The following is a 13,790-nucleotide window of genomic DNA, read 5'->3' as shown; positions in this document are numbered from 1 at the left end:
TGTTCCAATCAATGAACCACAAAACCTAGAGAATATAGAAATAGGAATATAGGAATCTCCCATGTATTCATCGTGAAAAAGTTTAGCTCCCATTTTGCACTAGATGGCACCAGAGCCAATATGAACATCAGGAAATTGAAAATATATAGTAATAATAATAATAATAGGCAAAAATAAAACATATTTTAATCTAGTATATTTAACATTTTAAGTAAATATTTGGAAAATGCATGAAAACGCTATATTATTTTACAAATTTCACATATTTGAAATATGAAAAATATTTCATTACAGTAGTAAAATCACGTTAAATGCAAGTTTATAAAATTTGTATTGTATTTTTAATGACATTAAATAGATTATCATTTACTGAGTTCCATTTAATTGAGCATGAATGAAATAATTTTTATTTCTGTAATAAAATCTCCAATTGGTACTAATTTTCTAAATATTTGAGGCATATTTGAGGTACGCGTCTACAGCTGGTCGCAGAGACCTGGAGTGACAAGTTGAACCGGATTATGTAGGTGTTCCTCTCGGCTTACCAATACACTAAATCGAAACCGCCTAACAGTTGGCCCGTGTGAATCGCTACTGCTACTGTATTAAATTTGGTGATATGATACCCGCTGATCGGGCAGCCGTCATTGAGCACAAGGACCCGGCGATTCTATTGATTCGCGAACTTGATTATTGAAACATTCTGTAGACAAAATAGTGTTCGAAAGAGAGACGATTCGACGGTTTCAGGAAATTTTCCTGGATGAGAGCAACGTCGACGTCATAGAATGTCATGACGTCTTCCAATTCTGCTTGCTTTCCGCGTAAGCTGTTTATATTCCATGTCATAAGTATAAGGGATTTTGGAACATCCATTTCGTAGATTTAAAAGGTTACGGGAAGTTAAAGAAACAGGTAAATGTTGCCGCTTAGGCCGAAATGATTGGCAATGTTGTTGCTGTGGAGGTTAAGGTTTGGTTAGTGGCCTGGCTACTTACCTGTGCAGGCTGGGTTCGTCTGGTGGTGATTTGTTTCGGCAGTGGCTGTGGGATCGTCCTGGTTTGCACTGGTCTGGTGGCGAATTTAGTAATCGAAGGGTGTACGTTAGCCTTGGCTTTCGATTGGGTAGATTGAATGGTCGGCTTGGCTACCAGTTTGGGTTCTGATTTGGAAACAGTTGCCCGTTTCGCCTTGTTGCCAGCCTTCGGCAGCTGGCTTTCCTGAGACGGAGTGATGGGCCCTCTAATCCCTCTGGTTTCTTCTGACCATTATACCGGTTTAGCTGGTGTCTGGGTCTGTGTTTCTGTGGCAGTGACAATCGTTATTTCTATGGCATCTTTTTGGTATTTCATGAAATCTGTTATAGGAGCGACTTTTATTCTATATAACTAGTCTCACTATATTTAACATATTCTTGTAAATTGTAATTGTAAATATACAAAACTCTCATTGTAGTCGCCAAATAACGTATATATATTGATACTTGTGTTGCTCGATAAGCAATTGCTGAAGTAATCTTAGTAATAACAACATGATAATAAAAACTTTTTAAAACTATAGAAATTTCTACTGATTGAAGGGATATAAATGCTGAGATACTCCTGTTGATCGCTACAAATTTTATATTATTTCTAGCTTGTTATATTTTATATTGTTATTCGACTTGTAAATACCTTTTATCGTAACTAGATCATTTTAAACTGATGGAAATGGTAAGAAATGAGTGTTCAGTGCATTGTATATATTAGACATGTCTAATTATGCTGATCAGGTTTGAGTTGAGATTTTTCAAGGAGGTTGTTGCCAGAAATTTTCTAAATAAGTAGGTAGTCTTGAAGATTTAAATATGATAATGCAATAATCTCTTACTTTATGACACTTTATTGAAACATTTTCTACCATTTGATAACCTTTAAACCGGAAAGGTATAAATAGTGTGTAGGTTTGAGTATAAAAGAATATAGGTATTATCACTTTTAATGTACGCAGTATATGGTGACTGAACCAAAAATAAACCAAAAAAAATCCTAACAGCAAAAATAGACATTAACAGATGAGAACGAAAAAAAAAACAAGATCTTATCGAAACAATATCCAATAGATCGTCGTGTAAGAGATTGTCAATACCATAAAATCCAATCAGTGCGTCTCCAGAATCCCATTACTGGGAACCGTTTCGTCTAGTTGCAAATTAAACGAGAAAAAAATGAAATATTAAAACAAAAATATATTTTCATTACTTTACTGCCAGACGGGCAAATACAAGCGAGCAGGGAAATACGAAACTGTCAGATGCAAGGCTCTAATAAGAGTTTTTATATTTAACGTTCCATTTGCCGCTGCGTATACATTTAACGAGGCGATCAAAAGGAAAAAATCGGGTTAATCGATAGAATATATACTGTATAAATCAAAATAGATCCACCATTTGGTGTAGGAATGGCGAAGGCGCTCAGTTAATAAATGGCGAATGCGCTTATTGAATCAGTTGGTAAATACGTTCGATATTTATTATTCTGTGTATTAATATCCAATATTAATCAAAGCGTAATTGTTCCATCGCAATCTGTGTATTAAGTTGAACGCTACACAAACCCACACACACACACGCAAGCCGGCGAGTTTCACACCCATGCGTTTGGCATTTATGAAATGGCTGCCAGGCTAATGCGAACTTATAGAAGTAATTTAAATTGTGTTCGGGCCTTTTGGGAAATCTCGTTTAAGGCTAAGAGGAGATGAATATTTTAGACCCTTTAACTTTTTGTCGACTTTTAATTTATTTTATATTTCCGTCGAATTAATATTACAAATTGGGTTGACTTAATCGTACGCCATTTTTGTTATTACATATTTTTCCTGCATTTAAATGAGATTTTGTTCTCTGCTCAAGGCCATAGGTGAACCACCTCACTTTTTGTACACTCATGTGCTTCTGGAACGATAATAAGTTATGATCAAATGGAGCAATTGTTCCAAGAGTATTTTAATTGGGTTATTATATTGGGTTGAGAGCAATATCACGCTACCCTACAAGTATTCCTAGATATGCAAAAAATAGATATTTGCCTAATATCAGAAACCCATTTAACAAAAGAATCCTTTATAAAATTTAGAGAATATACATTCTATCATACCATACATCCAGCTAACACCACAAGAGGAGGAAGTGCAATAATAATAAAAAAGAACATTTCTCACCATCAAGAACCCGGGCTTAGTACAGCAGAAAATCAGGTCACAGCAGTAACTACTAAATGAAGCAGATACAAGATTACACTAGCCGCAATTTATTGTCCTCCAAGATACAATCAAAAAAGGATAATTATTTGAATGTTCTAAATGAATCTCGATGCAAAACTTCGCTGGAAGGAACATATAAAGAAGAAAAGAAAATAACTGGAATTGAAATATAGGAAAATGTACTAGCTAATTGGAAGAAAATCACAATTATCAGTACATAATAAATTGCTATTATATAAGCAAATATTGAAACCTATATGGACATACGGAGTTCAATTATGGGGATGTTCTGCAAAGAGTAACATAAATAAAATACAAATTTTTCAGAACAAAGTCCTGAGAGGTATTGCGGGTGCACCCAAATACTATAGGACTGATTACCTACATTGGGACCTTCAGATACCCACAGTCAATCAAGAAATCAAGAAAATTGCAAGGGGGCATGAGGAAAGACTCCATTCTCATACGAATACTGAAATATTGTAACTTTTGGATACCACCAGAACAGGACACAGACTCAAAAAAGTCAAACCATCTGATCTTGTGTAGTGTTGTGTAGTGAGGTGCATATATTAAAAAAATTCAGCAGTGACATGTATAAATATTATTTCACCAGAGACTGAGTTAGGGCCGATGGGTCCTCCTAGCTATATATACCTAGATTTAAGTTAGCATAAAGACAAATTGTAGGTTAGACAGAAACAACTAGCAACAATGTATTAATTAAATAATAATAAAAATATTGGGTTGAGAATCATAAGCAATGACACCAAGCTAATATTAATGGATAATATTTTTTATAATGGATAATATTAATTCTCTTTCACAAACACTTTTGATTGTCAATAATGATACAGTGTCAGTTGCATGCCTGTTTCTATTCTAAAATTCACACAGTCAAATACTCAAACTTCGAAGTAGTGATTAGTTGTTTCATGTATCGCTTAGAATATTTTAATGTATTAAAGCTTTCATTTTTTTTTTATTTCAGCTCCAGGTTTTTTTTATTAAGATTTGAGATAATCAAATCAGTTAATTCTTATTTTAGAGTTCAAATCATTTTTTCAGGTAATGATTAATAATGCTAGAAGTGAACATAATAGATGCTTGGGTGTGTTCTGATCATTTGTTCATTTTAAAAAGACATTTATTGAAAAAATTTGTTTAGAAGCTGTTCTCCCTTCTTCAGCTTTTCGACACCACCCACCAACTATGCTAATCATACTGAATCTATCTGAGCAAATGGCAATCAGAAGGCATTATGTCTGGTGAGTACATTAGATCTGCGTTAGTGTATACTTTACAACATATACTCGAGCATTGTCATGCAAGAGAAGGAAGACATAGATATAACTTTTCTGATTCGCTATTGCTGGTCTCTTTTTCAAGATTATATTATTGAATTTGTTCAATTGGTGTCATTAGACATATACAGTATTTATTCAGTTTAACAGCAGTAAATACTACATCTTGCTAAATCCATTATAAGCATAGCAAGATATTAGAGCTTCAGTGTCAATATGGTGTCTTTTCATTCTTAGTCACAACAGGCCACATAAAATTCTTGGAAAACTCCTGGAAAGTAATAAAAGTGCGATGTTGCAATTTTCTTGCTTTATTTTCCTGTGATATTGTAGTACAAGGCAAGTTCAGTGCTATAATTATTGTTATAAATATACTTGTTTATTGTAAATACCATATAATTAATGAGCAATTGTACATATTGAATTAAGTATGACGAAACGGTTCGTAAACATTTTGAACAATTGAAAAGAATGTTTCATATCATGTATCATATTTATTATATTACACCAAAATTAAATCGAACTCAAATAACGTGACAGATACAAGAAGACCGTGAATTATTAACAAAAAAGTATCCGAAGCTACTTTGGCATCGGTGGCAAAAAAACCAACATTAACCAGTGTAACATATCGAAGCAAAATCAATAAATTGTAAGGTAATATTGTTGATACATGTCCAGCTTTATAATATAACAATATCGTCTTCTTTTGCTAAAAGAATAAAGTTTATTTGCACTCTGAATATATAATTTGGTTATTAGAATGCAATATCGGTACATATATGTCTAAAAAACAACCTCACAATAAAAACCACGCAATTATGTAACGAATTTTACAATTTAAATGTCAGTGTCCATGGGCTAAGCCTCAACATTTGGACTGGTCGGAAATTATTCTGTCAAAGCGAGAACAGAGAGGAAATAGTCATCTTACCACCCAAACCCTTTTTAAATAAACATCGTTCCACAAATTACCGGCCAACGCACCAATTAAGAATTACAATCACGAACGAATGAAATGAGAAAATAGTATACAATGTAAATCAGTATAGATTGGTTATTATTATTCATTATTTATTATATGTTTATTTAATTGGCATCATATTAATGCGGTAGATAAAGTTACATGTGTTATGGAAATAAGATAGAAAAACAATTTACAATTATTTATGCAATTTGAGTAATAGCTATATACACATAGATACATCTTTATTCTCTACGGTGGAGGCAAGGATTAGCAGGCCTTGTGGCTAGGGCTGAAGGGTGATATCTTAAATAGACGACTGTGATAAGGAATCACAAAATTATTGATTTATATTAATAATATACGATAGATAGATTACTTAACATTAAAAGTGATATTTTTTCTGAGATTACTAAGATTTTACCAGAAACGAAAACACAAAGTGCCAATATTTGCCATTTTAAGTCAAACACCCAATCAAAAGAGCTACGAAACATTGACGTCACTCACCGCATTCCGCATTTCAGCATTTAAACTTTTTATTGCGCTTCGATTTTATTTGAATGATTCATCTTATATTACAGAGTTGGAAATTTGATTATGTACTACTAAACGGAAGGAAAAGATAAAGGAAAAATGGAACTGGGATTTATCAAGGCAAACAACCTAAATTTTCCCGAAATCGGTTCGTTGATGGTAACGATAATTTAAAAAAAAATACTAGGACTTTATAGAACTGAAGTGAGAGAGTATTCCACCCACACTCACCATGAAATATGATAGAATAATGAACAACATTAAGTAAAAATACCAGCAGTATAACACTTGGCAAAAAAAGTACAAATAATAACTCTAAGGACTATCCAGTAATAGCATAATCGCCAGTTAGGAGCTGTGAGAATAATATTATTGAAATCAAGTGTCCTATATTTGCTAAGACTAATCAAAATTGTATCCATAGCAAACCTTGTGAAAATTTTGATGATGACAATTTGAAGATACAGATGTTTTTGATAGGGTTACCAAAATACTCATTTTACATAGTTGGTAGTACCTAACTACAACACAAAAAAGGTTTAAACCATATACATTTGATGATGGATGTTTGATTTTCTAAAACAATTACCAGCTCTGCGGAATAAGAGGGTGTCAATCAAATTACATTGTTATATTTGTGTAAATACAATTCGCAAATTGTAATTTTACAGTTTATTTTAAAAATAACCTTTACTTAATTAAAGGTACTTAAAATAGTAAATACTTACACTATAGTGGCTGGTTCCCGCCTTGTAACATTTAATGATATATTTCTGCCTTGGGACGAAAATACACAACTTATTTAGAGTGTTTAGCAATGTTTAATGACATTAGAGACCCTCATATCATCGATACTCGTTAAAATGTCTAATTATAACACAAAATTATTAAAATAATGCATAAATATATGGAGCGAAAGGGGTAATATTTGGCTAAATATTTTTTTAATTAATTACATCTTATATTAGATATGCTTACTATAATCTTAATTTACAAATTAATTTATTACTTACTGTTCTATTCTACGTGCATTAATACACAAGCAAGGCAAGTATGGGATTAATACATCAGAATGTATTTCCCAAAACTAAAATAAAACTAAACTACTTAAGTTAAAGTTAAGAATACATTTATACATTAAACCAGTTAGTATTTGATTTGCTTCAATCTTCTGATTTTGTGCATGTTCTCCAGTAGCTGTATTGTGTCCATATTGCAATAGCTTCAAAGTTACTTTATGATTGACTAATATACTAATCTCTTCGATTTTAGATCAAGTATGAGTATGAGTATGAGTTGAGAGAGAGAGAGGGGGGGGGGGAGATATGAGAGTATCAAGTTGCTTGACTTGTCTAATCTGCTCTGTTTTTTGTCTAGCATGATGTTTCGAATTCAACCTACCATAGAGATGTATTCCCAGATATTTAGCTAATTCTGTTTGAGGAATGGGACATTCGTCAAGTGACAATTAGATTATTATCGCCGCAACGCAAAATTAACTTGGATAGACTTGGAACAATTAAGCTGTATTTTCCATATTTTCCATTTGTAGATCTTGTTGACCGCTACTGGTACTTTTTCCCCATTTGGACCTATGGTATTGAACTGTAGGGCATTACTAGCAAATCTAACATAGATATCATCCAGAGGTTCCAGAATAAAGTGTTGTGAGTCATCGTTGATGTCCCATATTACGTGTCCAACAAACTGATTCAGCACGATAGAACCCATAACGAGTGTGATTCGAAGTGTTAGTGCGAAGTACTCTCAAAGACTATAAGTGCATCCTAATGCATTCGCCAAACAGTTAAATGTGCGCGATTACAGTGAACTACCATATAAACTGTTTAATAGATACATAGAATGAGATTTAATAATCTCTAGAATAAGTTAGGATAGACTTTAAGATAAGTTAGAATAATATTTAGAATAAGATTTAGATTATAAGTTGTACAGCAGATTACTTACTGAAGTGATCTTCTTTACATGTGAGGATGGTTATATTATATAACGGAAATCATATAAAAATACTTGTTGCCTACGGGAAGATTGTTCATGTTCTAAGGGATTGATAAAAAAAAACTTTACTACTTTTTCTACAGCCTTAGACAGAGATACATCTTTTGCCATGATAACTGTATCGTCGGCAAATATTTCAAGTACGGTTTCTTTTGTTGTTGGGATATTAGGAGTATAGAGCAGATGCAGAAGTCACTACCCTGCGAAACTCCAACTAAAATAGGATTAAGTGTTAAGAATGTCCCTTCATGTGAGATTAAATTTTCTTTCGAAAAGATATGATTCCGGCAGTCGACAGTAATTTCAAGGCAGTAATTTATAGTAGTATATCTTTTCTACGAACGTCTTTTCAACAACCGCTCTTACTCCATGCACTTGATCGCTAGTCGAGTAATGATTTCGAAATCCAAACTGGAAATCTGGTGTTTCTATAAATGGTTTAATGCCCTTGAACAGCAATTTCTCAAAATTTTCCATATCGCGGTAGCAGCGAAATAAGTAAGATCCAACTTGTTCTACCGGTTTGTCAAGTTTTTTAAGCATAATTATTCGAGCAACCTTAAGATACTCCGGAACATGGTGTCAAACAGGCTTTGAGTAAATATGTCAACATGATTATTGCTTTTCGTGAAAGCTCTTTTATTATCCCAGGTGAAATATCATCAATTCCAGGAGCATATTAATCGGTTGGAATACGTTAGCTAAATGTTCTGCGAATAACTCAGCTTTTTCATCGTTGCGTAGAACGCATTCATTTCGATAATTTTTAATAGGCGATAGTCTAATAATTGGTCTTTTAAATCACCGAGATGCTTTCCATAGCGAGTAGCCTTTGTCTGCTTCCAGGCTTGGTTCACTTGCATATTTTTCGAAGCAACTCTGCTATAGAAATAAATAAAATGCACAAATTGTATCATTTTGAAGTTGTACTGTGTCCATAAAAATCACCGTCCAGTGCAAGCAAAACAACTACGTCACCAGCAATTTTGGAGTAATTCAGCACGCATGTAAAATTACACTATTTCAAACGTCAATTTTGCATTCAAATCGATTTTTTTGCAGAAATAACTTTTGTTCCGTGTAAAATAAATACGTAGAATTGTCATAAGTAGTTTTTCAAAAATATTCCACTTGGTTGGACAGTCCTATTGTTTTATATCTAATGCAATTTTTGACAATAATAAAGTACAAGAAAAAAATCAAATAATCCTACAAGATCAAAATTCATACTCGGCCGTTCCATGAATAATTTATGCACTTTTTCCCATTTCAGGCCGATACCGACCGATGTCCCATGTCTCCGAAATCCCGCCAGGAAATATCAATTTCGTCGGCATCTGCTAAATATCAGTTCTAGTCCGTTAAACGCGCCCCCCTATTAAAATATGCTAATAAATATAGCGCCGATACACATTATCCTCGCGTCCAGATTTCCAGAACGAAACCCTTTTCCTCCGCTGTCTGCCCCCGTGTTCTTCGCCGCGTCCCGCCCCGCCGCCGCCGTTGACATTTACGGTCTGGTGAAAGGTTAAGCCGGCTTTCGCCAGACCCTCCACGCTACGTGATCTGTAACTTCAACAGTTGTTCGTCGTCTCGCTCGCTCGTTCGCTCGCCTGCCTTTTTTCACATTTTTGATTCATTAGCCGTTATTTATGAGCTTTACGGCTGATGATATCGCGCTTCGGTATCAGTCGAGAAAAAGCCGCAATTTTTCCTCGCTTCCCATAACCCATACCGATCAGTTATTTATTATCGGTTTCGCTACGACGACACCGTCACCTGATATGCCGATAATGAACGGCATAATCGATGCTCAACCACTAGGTGATTCGTTTTAAAAGGCAAACGTTTTACGCAGTGGCTGTTGGTTTTTTCGACTTTTTTTCGGTTAATTTGTATGTATACAAGACTAACCGAACTATTTAATGGAAGTACCCCACAAGCTGCAGTTACCGCTACAACTCTTTACACCACCATATATAATTTTATCAACTCCGCCAAGGTCTGTCCCAAACCCGACAGTAAAAGGCGAAAAGTGATCATATTGCCGTAATATGCAGAACTGGGAAACTAGCGAAACTATTAAAACGACAGCAAATAACCTACACATCCTTCAACATTTTCCCTTCAAAATCAATATTTTATCAACACGCGAAATTCCTTTTTATCCATATGTTTCACAATAACAAAAGTTGCTTCACTCAAGGTGCTATAATTCACAAACTAATGATCCGACAGCTTTCAAATTACAATACGTGCATCTTTTGGGGTTTAGGGCTAACTAAAAAACATATGGATAATTAATTCTAGTAGCGCCATCTATGTGTCAGGCCGGGTACTTCTCAATTGCCCTGTTACAAGTTTTGATAGGCTAGAACTGCACATGCGCAGTTGTTCTAATCTAGCCTGATGGTTTTCACAACTATGCGTCCTTTTCTATATACCACAGTTGTGGTTAATTATAATAAGTAAACAGATAGACACTAGCGTTTGATCATTCAATGTTCAAAATCCTTTTTCAATTTATCAAATTTACCAGATCACCCAACGAATCTAATAGTTTTTCAACTGACACCCCAGCATTCCTTCTTAGTGTATTTACTTTTAATACATTGTTCAAAGATTCTATTGTCACATTTGTGCTGATTCGAAATATGCTTTAAAATATCTGTAAAATCAGAAAGATATAAGTATAACAACAAATTAACAGAAAACGTATACAAACATGACCATATTTCATTCTTACCTTTACTATAATCTTTAATTCCATATTATTTAACATAAAAGTATATCATTTGTTCTATAACAATCTACAAAATTAGTGATATAAAATGATAATATTTTACTAATAATTCATACCTTATACACTTATTTTCATAATAAGTTTCACACACACACATTTAACATTTTCATATTATCTGTCTCTAGTTTTGCCTATGAAATAATTATTTTACCTCAACAAAACGTAAATACAAAATAAACCTAAAAGTGACTTATAACCACAACAAGGCGTATATAGAAAAGGGCGTGTAGTTGCGAAAACTCTCAGGCTAGATTAGAACAAGTGCGCATGTGTAGGTTTTTTATTGTAGTCTAAACTATTATAGACATAATACTAATGAGACGACAGTAAAAGGACTCCAGGGTGCGTGTTAATTGGCCAGAATTGGTCAGCACGCGTTATTGTTTACAAGAGTTATGATTTTAGGTTAATTTTATTTTTACAAAAGTTTGTTACGTCAGTAACCAGGTCTTCTGTGATAATTTCTAAGTTGGTCACTTGCCAGTCGGTAGGCTTAATGCCGAGGACCGTGGTTCGGAGAGCACGTTAAACAGTAGGTCCAGTCCAAATAAACCCTCGTTGGTGAAGAGGAGACTTTAAAATATATTTTAAAAAATGTTTGTTAAGGTCATATAATTATTTATTATTTAATACAGAAAATTAACAACAAACAATGCGAAGATAAATCTATAAGGTGTTATGTTTAGTAAAATATTATAATTTTGTTACACTCATTTTTTAGATTGCTATGGAACAAAGTGATATTTATGTTAAATAATATGAAGACAGAATTTGTTTGAAGATTATAGTAAAGGAAAGATTTATAAATGGTTATATTTGCATACTACCATACCTTTATATTAGTTTCTTTATATTAGTAAACGGACTACAAATGCTACCGTATCTGGGACAGCCAATGCGTCAGTACTGGGGAACCAGGGTGCTGATGGGAAATGAATTACTAGACAAGAGACTCATGCTACTACATGTGGGGTAAGTGCGATCTGATCTCATCCTTGCGATGGTACCAGAACAACTGTTTAAACTACCCTCTATCTTACCCCATAAAGGGAATGGGACTATCTATGAGGTTGAAGGGGGTATCTACCAAACGGTGATGATAAAATCGTTAATAAGGCTGCGTCAATTTCCTAAGAATGTAACATTGTTATTTCTAGCGCCCGTCGGCATCTGAGAAACAAATCCACCTTTAGGTAACACTTTCTCGGCTATGGCTTTCTTCTTAACTCATTCTGATGCATTACAGAACATTGATTCGTTAGTAGCAGTTTGATTTCATATTATAGAGGAGAGTTCAGTTATCAGTTTGTGAAAGCACAACATGTATTGTGTTGCATTTTTCTGGTTTCCTTGATTTTACGATTGAAATTTCCATGGTTCTCATATTTTCTAGTATCTTGCAAATTTCGTAATGGCTCTTGAAAAAACTAACTTTAAACTTCCGTTCAATCACTTATTATAAATATTAATATTTTATTTTAAACACTTTTATTTTACTTTAAGTACTATTTTATTTAACGGAAAAATGCGGCGACTTGTTGAACCTCGATACAGAATGACACTGAAGATTTAAATTGACTCTAACATAAATACACCACCTTATTAATACATTTATTAGCAGTCAGAACCGTATCACTCGCGCGATGTAATATATGTATATATGTATACAATATTTAAACTATATTATTTACAACCAAGTATACTTTTAAAGAAATCGTTAAGCTTATGTATTTAGCGTTAATTAAACAACAGATAATCTTTCATTTCAAGTTGTAACAAGCGAGTTCCTAACACAAAAAAATTACTTAACATAGAACTGCCACGAAAAACAATCATCATGTTGACATATATATTTAATGCCTGTTTAAGGCTGAAGCATGTCCCGGAATGCTTTAAAGTTGCACAAATAATTATGGTCAAAAAACCTGACAAACCTGCAGAAGAAGTCGAATCTTACAAGCCTATTTCGCTACTACCTGCAATATCAAAGCTATTTGAGAAACTGATAATTAAAGGTGTTAAACATTTGGTAACAATACCAGATTTCCAGTTTGGTTTTCGAAATCACCATTCAACTATCGATCAAGTGCACAGAGTATCTGCGGCTATTGAAAGAGCGTTTGAAGAAAAGAAATACTGCCCTGCAATATTCCTAGATGTCTCACAAGCTTTTGATGGGGTTTGGCATTTGGGATTAATCTGTAAGATGAGCAAATTGTTACCGCGTAACTATTGTCAATTGCTGGAGTCATATTTAATCGGAAGAAAATTTAGAGTATCGCACGAAATGGCGTTCTCGACATTTAAAAATATCTCAGCTGGTGTTCCACAAGGTAGCATCTTAGAACCTCTCCTGTATCTGCTCTACACTGCTGATATTCCAACAACAAAAGAAACACTTCTTGGAACCTTTGCTGACGACACAGTTATTATGGCAAAAGATATATCTCTGCCTAGGGCAATAGAAAAAGTGTAAGTGGCAGTCAACAAAATCTACAAATGGACGAAAGATTGGAAAATTCAACTTAATAGCTCCAAATCTGTCCACGTTAATTTTGCATTAAAGCAAAATAATAAAAACTTAATTATATCACCCAATGGATGCCCGATTTCTCAAGCAGAATCAGCAAAATACCTTAAAATCCATCTTGACGGTAGATTAAAATGGAAGCATCACGTTAGACAAAAAGCAAAACACATTAGAACCAAAATAAAACAACTATACTGGTTAGTCGGAAGATACTCTCAACTTGATCTAAAATCAAAGAGGTTGATCTATAATACAATTATAAAGCCAATTTGGATCTATGGGGTGCAAATATGGGGTTGCACTAAAATTTCAAATCGGTTAGTCATATCGCCTATCGCTATGTAACCAATGAAGAACTGCACGATGACCTGGAAATCAAATGGATTTGCG

The sequence above is a fragment of the Rhynchophorus ferrugineus genome, unplaced genomic scaffold (assembly GCF_030347505.1).
Source record: "Rhynchophorus ferrugineus isolate W39M unplaced genomic scaffold, kcgeb_rfMv2 rfM6, whole genome shotgun sequence".
In the NCBI taxonomy this organism is placed as follows: Eukaryota; Metazoa; Arthropoda; class Insecta; order Coleoptera; family Curculionidae; genus Rhynchophorus; species Rhynchophorus ferrugineus.
This window is presented reverse-complemented; position numbering follows the sequence as displayed.